The 12890-nt window shown below is 41.3% G+C and overlaps 1 protein-coding gene across 5 annotated transcripts in view; it reads left to right on the top strand.

Moving 5' to 3' along the window:
- ZFYVE28 (zinc finger FYVE-type containing 28) overlaps positions 1-12890 on the top strand; it is a 148285-nt gene that overhangs the window by 59508 nt on the left and 75887 nt on the right. The gene's annotated exons all lie outside the window — the stretch shown is intronic.

Below are 12890 nucleotides of genomic sequence, written 5' to 3'. Positions count from 1 at the left end.
TTTAAATCCTGAGCATGTCTGTCTCAGACTGGTCTTTCTGAAACAGTCTGCATTCATATACCTATATACCTCCTGGAAATTACTTCTTTTGCCATGCCTTTTTTTTTTCCAGACTATTTTGCTTTATATAAGATTAGTTTCCTGTATATGGAATAACTATATAGACACATATCCCAGAAATGTGTCATCATGATGTAATCTGTCCGTATTTTAACAATCTTACCTTCTAGTAGTTAATTTCGCTTCCTTTGTCTTAGGCTGTGCTGGGAGCTGCCTAGCACCCTTGTAGGTGCTACCACCGTAAGTGGAGCAGTAGCTGCCTGGAGAGATGCAGCAGAATGCCTGCTTGATTTACACTGAAGTGTTTTCAGTCCATTTCAAAAACATAATTGTGTTTTGCTGACTACAAATCATCTTTGATATCCCTCCAAACTGCATGCACATCCCCAAACTTGATCAATTCCAGGCTATATTCTTCTGCCTGCCATCTCCGGTTGATAAATTCTGGACTTCCTTTTCCTCTCAAATAAATAAACAAAAAAGTAAATGAATAAAAATTGTTTCTCCACACATACTGTAATTATGGGTGTTAGTCATGATTTTGAATGGTGCTTGTGTTCACAGTGCAGTTCTGGGTGATGGTAACATCATCCTCTGAAGTTGGTGCTTTTCTGAACAGAGACATTAATTGCAGATATTCTATTTTAACTTAATTTGTACTGATTTTCTACGCACGTGATTGATAATTTAAAAGAATATAAAAAATGACATCAAGGAAAACAAATGACAAGTGCCAAAAACCCCTGACTTCTGCTATACTGACGTGTAGTTTAAAAACCCCTGTCAGCCTCCACAACACTTTCTTTGACAGAGAATGATGTATTTCGCTTACATTTGATAAGGAAAAGCAATGTGGCTTTGGAAGTTGTGAAATATTCAGTACTTCAGGAAACTGTTGTCTGATTAGATAAGCTAACTGCTTGGAAGAACAACGTAAAGCGTTTTTACTGTAAGACTTTTCAATTAATTGCTCTGAGAGTGTTTGCAAATCTCCACACAAGTGCACGATATGCTTCTCCTTCAAGTACTTCTCCACTAATGCGTGGTCATATATATTAAAAACATTTTTCTTGACTTTAATAATGCCTTGAGTTTTTTTTTTTTTTTTTTTTTGAAAATCTCTGGTAGTCCCTGAAGTTCTGAAGGCGTTTGCGTTGTGCAGGCTGGCCCTCTTTTAACCTGCTGGCTTGAGGATATCAAAGCAGGGCTGTGCTTCAGGCAACCGCAGCGGGAGGGAGAGGTGATGGAAGGGCTGAAGGGTACTGGAAATAAACCCTGATGCAGGGTAGCTCTGAGATAGCAAGGAAAGGCAGGTGAGAGATGCGGAGTTCAGGAGGTTCCAACCAATGTGTCCGGCCATCAGAAGGAGATCATGCCACCATGCTCTTGGTGAATCTGGACGGGTCTTTCTGCAGTTCTCATGTGTGAACCCCTGGCTAGGATGGCCAGGTATCGACTGGCTGGGGGAAAAAGGTGTCTGGTTCAAGCGAAGACCACAGTGGGCAAGTACATCCAAGTTGCATCCTCTGCTTTTACATTTGTTCCCCAGTACAAAGTCTCGAGCAGGAAAACACTGAGGAGTGGGAGATGACAACTGTTATTTTCACCAGCTTTGGAGCAATTTCCCATGTTTTAGGCAAATAATGTGACTGTGTGACTGTGGGCAGGACATGTGCCTACCAAATCAATGCAGCTATTACCATCTATTTTCAGAGTAGTCTTGAAATTACTGGGAATAATTAAGAACTTCAATTTCAGAAATGTCAGAACGCTTTTTTGACACTTTGTTGATATTATGCTGATTATTTTATTCAGAGAAAAATATTCACTGTTTCACAATTGCACAGCTATGAGCAACTTTGATCCGAGGCTGCGTGTATGTTGAGCCTTGTGTCGAATGCAGTTTTTGTAGTAAAAACAATTGAACGTTTTGACCTGTGGAGCTGTTGAAATGTAGGCTGTAGATATACCAGCAGGTGTTCTTTGCCCTTTTACGTGGGAGAAAAATCATGGGTCTGCCTCCAGTTTTGGTACGGTGCCTAGTTAGGGTTCGTTTTAGGAGTCTGACTGGGGTGTAGAGCAGTGGTAGCAGAGAAGGGAGCTCAGCGTTGGAAGACCAAGTCTACTGCTGTTTGCTGGTAAAGACCAGCAGCAGGTGTCTGTGTAGGAACTGAGTGAGTTGTGCATGTAGGAGTTAATGGTTTAGCATTACCTAAGCATGCTTCGCTTTTCAAAGATCAGATTTCTCTTTTGTTGGTGTCTCCAACAACGTAGTGTTGTTGGTTTGTGTTTTTTTGGTGCTATTATCAAGTATAGCAAAGGAAAACTAGGCTGAATCACGTTCTTGCCAAAGTGTTGTAAATATTACAATAAGCATTACTGGTAATGCATTTGCTTGCCTTTTAAAAGCTGTTCTGCAATTAATGCCTCTGGCTCTTACGTCATTTAGCATACTAAAGAAAATAATTGGCAGGCAGAGTTTTGGAGAATGCAGCTGGGGAACATGAAAGTATATAATTGTGACGTGAAAGTGATATTACTGATCAATAGAGAGCGATAGGCAATAGGCTTCTATGTATTACAGCTTTTCTCAAAGTTATTTTCCGGAATGAGGAAAACCAATTCTCTTGGTTAAATAGGTAGTGTCATAATTGTGCTAGGTTTTTGTATTTACCTAAAAAGGCAACAGACAGGTCTCAAACTTGGTCTTAGCAGAAGAGACAAGGTATGATTTGGAAATCCTAGTATGAATCGCTAAGATATAGTGACCAGAGGTTTTTTTCTTTGTATTTTCTCCTTCAATAAATGAATCACCCAGCCTAGAAAAATTTATATCAGAAAAGCATTCATGTTATGCTTCTGATTAGTTTTGTGCAGTCTGTGTCACGATTTAAAAGGAACCTGTTTACATCAGGGACGGGCAGGGGAGACCAGCTGAAGCCTGATGCAAGTTATCCCACATCTGCTTGCTGATGAGGAGAAATGGTCCAACTAAAACCGTGTGCTGAGCTAGCACAGAAAACAGGAATAGCTCTACAAACCCATTTCTTTCCCAGGAGAGGTTTCTGCGTGCCCGGGAGACCAAGGGCAGACCTTGAGGATGTTGTATGAAAAGACCAGAGAAAGCCTAACGGAGCAAAAAGACTCCGTTCTGCGGGGGAATGGGACAGGGATGCTGGTGACCATGCTGCCATGCAGTGTTGTCTAATTAGGTTATTGTCTTACCAGCAAATACAGGCTTTTTTGTGCTCGTGTACGTAGGTGTATAAATATACATAATACTGATGGGCTGTTTCAAAAGATTTTGGCATAGTTTACAAAGTCCTGCGTGATCACACTGGTGCCTGTCTGTTGCTTCTGTCCTCTCTCTTCTTGCCCATTTTTTGCTGATTTTCAAAGCCAGCATTCATGCTGAAGCAAGCTTGGAAATAAGATGCTAATCTCAGTAACAAGCACTTTAAAGCAGTGAAGACCCTAAAAGGGACCCTGTGGAGGGAGGGACTTTCTGCTAGCCAGAAGTTCAATGCCCTGACCGAAGGGCTGTGTCGTGAGTGGGGTTGCACCAGGCGTGGATGAACCCCCACAGGTAGGAGCTGTGGTAAGCACGGGACAAACATCATCCGAAGCTGCTGTTATCCTAGAAACTGAATAATAAAACCCTTTTGACAGATGATGGCACTCAAAGCTACTTTTTTATATTATTTAGCTGAAATAATGGGAATCAGATCAAAAGTTTTACTTAGGCAGATGTTCATTTGAAGTTGCTGTCTGAAGGTGGAAGCCAGGAGAAGTCGCTGTGCTGAGGGCCTGGGACGATGCGTTGCTTTCATCGCTGGGCTTGAACAGCTGCGTGTTTGGGAATAAAGTTCTGATGAAATCTTTTTGTTGCAGTGATTGATTGCGGTAGCGATACGATGCCAAGGTAGTTAAATCCTGCACATCTGGCAAGGCGTTCAACTTGAGCTTATTGAAAGCCTCCTACCAGGAAAATGAGATAATGCACGTGCAGCTTCACGCAGGTGATCGTTCTTTTATTCAAGTATGACACGGAGCACCTCAGATTCATCATAAGCAAATTTGCTGAGGCGAAGAAAAATAAGGATGCACCTTCAATATGAAGAAACCTAAGGAATGTGCTGTGCCTGTTAATACCCGAGAGGGACTGTGTAGTAACTCTTTTATAATCTGCAGGCTTGAACTCATTGCTGGGTTAGGTTTCCTTCTTGTTAGGGTTTTGTCTATGCCCTGATAAATGAAGACATTTCTTGATCCAGAAGTAAAATAGTGTATATGGCAGATTGTTCAGAACAGGTTGGAGCTGAACGGTGAGGCAAAGCTGGCATGCTACCAGGGCTGCTAAGCACGAGCAAAACACTGGAGCTACAGACCTGGGAGGGAAAAAAAAATCCTATTAGGATATAGCAACCTAGAAGAAGATGGAGATTTTAAAGAGGCTGCAAAGCAATCTGTAAACAGCACAAAGCTGTCTTTTTTCCCCCCTAAGAATAGAAGTCTGATTTTGAAAGAAAAAAGCTTATAGGAAAAAAATAATGAAGACGTAAGCATTAAGGATGTGAGAGAAGAGGTTATGGTTTGTCTCAGCATTTAGGAATTTTTATAAATACTTAAAAACATTAATAAAACATGTTATAACATAACTATAGTGGATTATGAAGTCCTCTAATGCATGAAGTTGTGAAAAAATGGAGCTTAGCAGGGCAGAGGGTTTTGCATTACTGGAGGAAAAACAGTTGGATGCTGCTTCCCAATGCTACTGCGTTGCCCTGCATAAGGGGAGGGCCTGTAGGTCTGGAAGTGTGGGGAACTGAATTGACATTTTTCCTCTTGATAGGTAACACATCCCTAAAAACAAGGTGGCATCTGTCTTCTTGAAAAGATGCTTAGTGTAACGTTGACAAAAATTTAGACAAATCTGAATGAAACTGCGTAAAAGCATTTAAAGAATGACCTGTCCACTTCGATACTTATCCCAACAAGCTCAATTCGCTCCTTCTTAGTAACTAGTTGTCCTTTAAGCTTGATGTTCTTGCAGCAGTTGAGAAAGAAAGGTGATTATCCTGAAGTCAAACCTGGGGAGACTCCCTAGAGACTATGGGAGGAGGCGGTCAGGAAGTGCAAGGAGGTCAGTGGGTGGTTGGACCATGGTGGCCAGGTGCCCACCCAGTTGTTCTCTTGCTCCCCAGTAGCACAAGGGGAGAAAATAGGATGAAAAAGCTCATGGCCTGAGATGAAGACAGGAAAATCTCTTCTTCGTCACCGTGGCTTCTTCGTAGCTGCGGCTGGTTTTGGCAGGAGGCAACCAGGCAGCTCTGGAGGTGGAAATCCCTGGTAGCCTGCAGTGGACTTGGTGGGGAGGCAGCACTGCAGGTTACCACGCTTCACTTAGAAGAATTGCTTGCTCCATCACTGCCTAGAGCCCTGATTTCACCCCAGCAAAGCTGCTTCCTCCTCCTGGAGTATGCCTTATTCCCTAGAAATAGAGGCAATGGTTCAGCTGCGGTCCACTCCTGCTCAGCAGAGTACGTGTCCAAAAGCTTAAGTAACACGTGTTAAGCATATGCTTATGTACTTCCCCCAGAAAATATGGATTTGAGCGCATGCTTTTCTAGATTAGTATTATGAACGTGCAAAAATAGAAACTCTGTGCAGTGACTTAATCCATCATGAGTGAAAACTGACTGTGTGGCAGTCTCAAATATTTGCTATTCTAGTTCAGTGTAATCACTATCAGATTTTTTTTTTACAGGTATTATTTCAATATCATTCTGTAATGGAAACATAGCATTTAAATGTGCTTTTTGGAGAGCACTAGTAGTGGAAAAAAACTCTCTCACCTAATTTGTGTTGTCCAATAGTAAATAAATCATTATCTCGCTAATTTTTTGCTTAAGGCACTGGTAGCATTTTTTTTGTGTGTGTGCTAACAACCTGTTCACCTGTCTTTCTAGCTTGTGTAATGATATTCTGTAGATAAACACAGAGCAGCTGGTAAAGCTTTAACCAGTCTGTAGCTTTTCCCACAGTGCTTTTTTTTTTTTTTAACAGATCCTCATGACCAATTACCAATTGTTGTGCTCATTTTGGAGTCCTTTTTTCTTTTTATACCTGTGCAACACCAGAAAGCCAAGCATTAAAAAAATTGCATTTTCAGTATTTTTAAGACTTCACTACAGAATTAACCTTGAGGGAATATTTCACCCTTTTTTCTTAATGGATAGCACTTGAACTAGAATTGGTAGATGTAAAAATAAATAAATAAATCCTGCATGCTTTGAGTAGCAGAGTTGCTTCTTCCCTTCATGTGAAGCAGTATCTGTGCTATTAAAAATTATAACGTTTGAAGTTAAGTATCAGATATTGACTCCTCCACCCGTTAGAGAGTGATCATTTCTTATTGGTGTTTTATTACCTTTTGGAAAACATTGAATAAAAAATCAAAGGACCTGTCTGAAGAGAGGATGTTGGTACGCTTGCTTGCATAGAAGGTGAAAATGAACCCATGTAACAATTTACTGTTAATCCTTTTCTGAAAAAAATACATAAAATCTTTGAAATAAGTCATCTGCCAGTCAAGCCTGCTAGTGCGTCTGTGACTTGTGTAGTCATGTTTTGACTGGATAAGTTTCAATCACTGCAAGTCCATTATTTTTCACATTGGCAATGAATACATTTGGGGTTTCAAGCCTAAATCCTATTATTTTTGGAAAAAAAAACAACAAACAAAATAACTAAAAACTTTTTCCTTCTGATAATATTACGTAAGTCTTAAATGAGTTTAATTAGTTGAAAACTAGTAACATGCAACATCAGTTTTAAGCTTTAAAAATACAACATTATGTCTGAGATGCATAACTGATCATATTTAAAATCTTAGGTCCTAATTCTGCTTCATGGTACACAAAAGACATGATTGTCATCATGTACAGCGAGTTGTTTTCCAAAATGTTAGGCAGTGTTTTCTGTGTGCTGAAGAGCAGGATTGACTTCTTAACCTACAGCCTTTCCCTAGTCCCATCACAAAGCAAATGCGCTTGTGAAGACCCGTTTCTGATTTCTGTGCCGTGCAGTAATCATTCCTCTCTGGCATGGTCTGATAATTACAGCATTTATTTCAGGGAAAGGAAAGTTTGAGGTTCATCTTCTTTCTCTGGTTGTGCCCTTCCTTCCCCCCAAAACACAGCAGGCAACAGATTTAGACTGACTACACCTGGGCCGTCTGTAGTAGAGACATTTACACCACCCTTCCCCATAGCAAAGGGGGAATAAAGGAAGCCATGCAGATCAAAGACTGTTCTGCTGATGTGAATGCCATGGTCTTTCCCTAAAACATCTCACTTCAGCTGATAGACTCCCATCAGCTGGGGCAGAGTAGGAACTGCTGAGTTGAAGTTTGTTAACTGATCCTGGCTGAGGAAGGGCAGCATGATGTGGCACCTACAGCAATTAAAACGATCACATGGGGATTGTCTGGTGTCACCCAATATTGTCCTGCAGGTGTTTGGTGGATGCAGTTGCCATAATGTGTAGTAAAATGAATTTACTTGGGTGAAATGCATTTTTTACCATTACCAAATACTATTTGAAAAGCATTCCCAGTGGATGTAGGCTTATGTTTTTTTTTCTAGTCAAAAAGCAACCGGGATTTACTATCAGCAAAATGCATGTAGTTAATGTTTTTCCTCATAGTTTCTTTCCGTAGGGATCGGGTCAGGGTTTGAGTGCATGGGAGAGATGTTAATGCTTAGGACACTGGAAAAGTGCAAATGGACAACCAAAGTCTGGAGCCTTTCCTCTCTGGTCTGTGCGTTTTATTTTAAGCGGGGATGGGGTTTGGCTGTTGTTCTGAAGTCTTTAGATCAGCAATTCAAACACAATGAATATTATTTTTTGGAGGGTAACTGGCAGGCATCAGAAGATAATTATATCGCTAGCTAGGATCTCGCTCATCTCTATGGTTCCCTTGTTTCAGTCTGTTCTTTGGCTCGTTTGTGATGATGATGTCTTTTGTCTCTATTTTTAGTGGCGATGGTGGGGGCTTCATTCATGTTGTGATGTAAGCAGAAGAAAAACTTGAACAGGATCTTTACTTTCCTACGAAGGGTTGCAGAAACCTGGTGAAAATGTTCTTCGGTGTTCAAAGTATGGGCTGCTGTCGCTGATGTTTATAAGACCATGCATTTTTTGTGTTAGCTAGTTGAGAACGAAGCAGTATTCGTACTCAAAAGCCATCATCGAAATCACACAAAAGATGCTCGCGATCTTGTTTTGAAAGATCCACAAAATGAATCCTTATTTCTGGAAACTTGATTTTCAAAACGATTATTAAATTCTGGAATTTCTGACTGAATGGTTTGAGATTTCTCTCTTGGCACCCTGGCTTTTCAATGTAGTATGGGTTTTCTGTCTAGCTGCTTGCTTTTGTCCTGTGTTGAGATGTCTGCGCTAGAATTCCTTCCTTTCCCAGTCAGTTTACACTTTTTTTAAGTGACAGCTTCTGTTTTTGATAAAGACCAGCTTGCTTACAAGATGTGAGAATGGCATCTTTTCATCTGATAACATGTAATAAGTAATCTTACAGACCTGTTACTTATCTAACAACATGTAGCTCATAGCTCTCTTAATTTGCTTCCTTTCAACATTCTCTTATATTCCATGTAAATCCTGAAGAAAAATCAAATCTGAATTTGTTATGAAACAAACTGAGCTAACCTAATTGTAGTCGTTGTTAGGCCTTCGTTGGGAAAACCTGCATGCAGCCTGTTCAATAGTTTATGCAACTTCACATGTAGACAGAGTACTGAGCTTGGCAATGGCAGGGAGTCTTCTGCATTAAATCTCTGAGTTAATGAAAGCTGCAAATGAAGAGTAATGCCTAATAAAAAGTGGATGAAAACAACAACAAAACAACAGTAAAGGAAGTATTCAGTGGGTGATCTTTCATAAAAAGACGAATGATGCAGTATTACAGTAACTGATGATACGCTGATTCCTGTCTTTGTCCTGTCTGGAGTGATAGTCAATGCATATCATATAACTCAGAATAATAAGTAATGACCAATGTATAAAATGATGGTTTTGAATCCGTGGTGAGTGTGGTCTGGTGTTACGGTAAGTTATGCACTGGCTGTACAGCTACACAGAATAATCTGGGTCATTTGGTGGGCTGTATCTTTTTGAACATGAGCTGTGAAATGCAGAAAGACTTTGGAGGGTGTTCTTGTAGAGTGAAAGAGCCTGTTGCCTTGAGAGCTCAGGCTCAGGAGGGTATTAGGATGATAATAGGTTTAACAAAACCAAAAATTAAAACAGGAATAAAAAACTACGTGCGATCTACAAGGGTGTTGTGATAAAAAGGGCAACTGCAGTCCACGGATACAAAAATAGCTGACAAGAAGTAGCTTAAATATATGATGCTCTAGTGGAACAAGACAAGGCCAGTACGTAGAAGATGAAGTCCAGCAAATCAAACCAAGAGATTAGATGAATGAATTTGGTTGTAGTGTGTAAAGTTCTTGATACAAACTACAAAGACATGAAGTGGTAGGTTTTCTGTTAGGTGCATTCAAATGAAGTCTTTCTATTAATTTAAACAGTTGAAGATGAAAGAGTACTAATTGTTACTCTGCCAAAGAGACAGAATTATTTGAACCATGTTTTGCACAAACTGAAAGCAAAAATGGGCATTGAGCATGGTGCTATCTTTTATTTTCTCCTACCAGTTGGAACAAATTGAATTTAGAAAGTTGTGGTTATTCATTTTACATGTCCCCCCTGCTGGGAGATTTCGAGTTTCGTGTAGCTGTGTCTTGCCAGGGACCACATGACTGACACAGTTAATCAAAGATCATGATACTAATCCGCAACAAACAGAACACAGTAGAAAGAACTCAACTACCACTTTTGTTCCTCCACTTTAAAAGATCAGCCACGTGGGAGTTAAAAATAAAAAGTTAAGCTGAGATATTTAGCTCAAGACCACTCTTAAGAAATTGCCTTACTTCTGTAGTGCCATTTAGATGTGTATAAACAAGAAGTCATCCTTTGCCACAAGTCCACAAATGAATTCCTGCGTCTTCAGTTAACATCTTTGTCTAGAAAGTTTTAACGATGTAGATAAATACAGAAAGAAAATATAAAAATCAGGAATAATAAAAAGAATTGGGTGGGAGAAATGCAGGACTTCAGAGCAAACCTGAACTAAATTTAGTAATTGTTATAAATTTTCCCTCTTACTGTCCTTCATTCCCCATATCGTATACTGCAAGCTTTGTCCTCCTTCCTGCGCATTTTTCTGTCAAGTCTATAGTGAATAAACTATTTTTGACACGCTGGAGGGTAGAGATGCCAGCCAGTGGGACCTGGAGAGGCCTGAGAGGGGGGCCTGTGCGATCCTTACGAGGTTCAACAAGGCCAAGTGCAAGGCCCTGCATCTGGGATGGGGCAATCCTAAGCTGGAGGGAGGATGGGCTGAGAGCAGCCCTGAGGAGAAGGACCTGGAGGTGTCAGTTGATGAGTATCACAGATTGTTTGAGGTTGGAAAGGATGAGCCAGCAATGTGTGCTTGCAGCCCAGAAAGCCAACCGTGTCCTGGGCTGCACCAAAAGCAGCGTGGGCAGCAGGGTGAGGGAGGGGATTGTCCCCTTCTGCTCTGCTCTCGTCAGACCCCACCTGGAGCCTGCATTCAGCTCTGGGGCCCCCAGCACAAGAAAGACAATTAGACGTAATTAGAATGAGTCTAGAGGAGGGCCGCGAAGATGACCAAGGGGCTGAAGCACCTCTCCTGTGAAGACACGCTGAGGGGGTTGGGGTTGTTCAGCCTGGAGAAGAGAAGGATCCGGGGAGACCTTACAGCGGCCTTCCAGTATCTAATGGGGGCTACAGGAAAGCTGTGAGGGACTCTTTGTCAGGGGGTGCAGTGGTAGGACAAGGGGGAATGGCTTTAAACTAAAAAATTGCATATTTAGATTGGGTATGAGGAAGAAATTCTTTACTAAGGGAGTGGAGTGGTGAGGCACTGGCATAGGCTGCCCAGAGAAGCTGTGGATGCCCCATCCCTGGCAGCGCTCAAGGCCAGGCTGGATGGGGCTTTGGGCAGCCTGGGCTGGTGGGAGGTGTCCCTGCCCATGGCAGGGATTGAAAGTAGATGATCTTTAAGGTCCCTTCCAATCCAAACCATTCTATGATTTAAGACTAAACTTTTCACAGTTTACACACAGTGTACTGTAGCTGCTTAATAAAAGACATCCGAGAAAGGATAAAAAAGGAAAAATCTTAAGATTGCAAAGGCTTTCTATTATTTATTTTGTAGTAAGTGGCTGGCTCCCTGCTTAAAGAAAGAAAAAACTCATTCATTACTGTTTCAGCTGCCTGAAAGGATTATTTCTGACTTGCATCGCAACTTGAATGTTGTGAACTAGTGATGTAGAAAGCTGTTTGGTAGTGTTACAGCTCATAATAATATTAAAGGTAGGATAGCCTTAAAATCATTATATTCATGCACAAATAGGGCATGTAGGAACAGGAGTCAGTGTGTCTGCTTTCAGCAAAGGTTGTTGTTGTCTCATTAAATTGCTGGCTGAGAAACCATGCAGCATGCACCAGCGAGGTAGTCTGTAGCATCATTTGTAAGACTAGATGTTTTTTAAGACTTATTGTAATAAAATACTTGAAGTAGTTAACTCTGTGATCCTGTCAAGTGTGGAGGATGTGTACTGTCCTCTTTAAAAGTTGTTAATACTGTGTTCTTTTCCAGGGACTGTACAGGTGTGTAGATTTAATACTCTTGTAATGCAAAGGCCTAAAGGTTTTTTTTCTGCAGGAGCTCTATTTTGCGAAGACTTGAGTTGGGAACTGACCAGTGTGATGTGGTACTTCTCTCTCTCTTTTTTTTTTTTTTTCGGGGGGTGGGGAGGGTGGGAGGTTGTTGTTGTTTTTGGAAGTAGGCAGCAAAAAGAACTGCTTTTTCCATGACGATATTCATTGTACTCTGACCACTTCTGTTGCTGAGGAGTGGCTGTGAGAGAGCTGACACTTTTCAGCCTAAGAGAGAGGATGCTCAGGGGGCATCTCATCAGTGCGTATAAATACCTAAGGGGAGGGTGCTAAGAGGACTCATACAGGCTTTTCAGTGGTGCCCAGTGCCAGGCCAAGAGGCACCGGGCACGAACTGGAACACAGGAGGTTCCGTCTAAACATCAGTCGGCACTTCTGTGCTGTGTGGGTGCTGGAGCCCTGGCTCGGGCTTCCCAGAGGCTGTGGGGTCTCCTCCTTGGAGAGCTTCAGAAGCCACGTGGATGTGGTGCCAGGCACCATACTCTGGGTGGCCATGCTTGAGCAAAGAGGTTGGATCAGATGGCCTCCAGAAGTCCCTGCCAACCTCAGCCATTCTGTGATTCTGTGAAATGCTTGGAAGCTTTCATAGGGGTCTGAATTTCCCGTCATTAATATCATTTTTTTTTCCTTATGTGAGGGAAATTATTCCCCCATAATAATTATTATTCTTAATGTTTCTTGATAAATTCCCTCATTCTTCTGTTCTTTCTATTATTATTGCAGTCTTTTAAATGTGGACAAAATCCGTCATAGTAATTCTGTTCTTTGCCACTTGGAAGACCTGTGACATAGTTTTCTCTCTGTAAGACCTCATTAAATCATATCATTTGCTTTGTCAAGTCTTTGTATCTACTTGACCCTTATATCATATCTAGTAGATTCAGTACCTTTACCTCCTATGACTTGATTCTTCTGATCCTCAAAATGAGGGTTGTGTCCAGACGGGCAACGGGTTTCAAGGGTCACTGCAGTGGTCA

This window comes from Anser cygnoides, chromosome 4 (assembly GCF_040182565.1).
Source record: "Anser cygnoides isolate HZ-2024a breed goose chromosome 4, Taihu_goose_T2T_genome, whole genome shotgun sequence".
NCBI classification, from domain to species: domain Eukaryota; kingdom Metazoa; phylum Chordata; class Aves; order Anseriformes; family Anatidae; genus Anser; species Anser cygnoides.
This window is presented reverse-complemented; position numbering and strand designations above follow the sequence as displayed.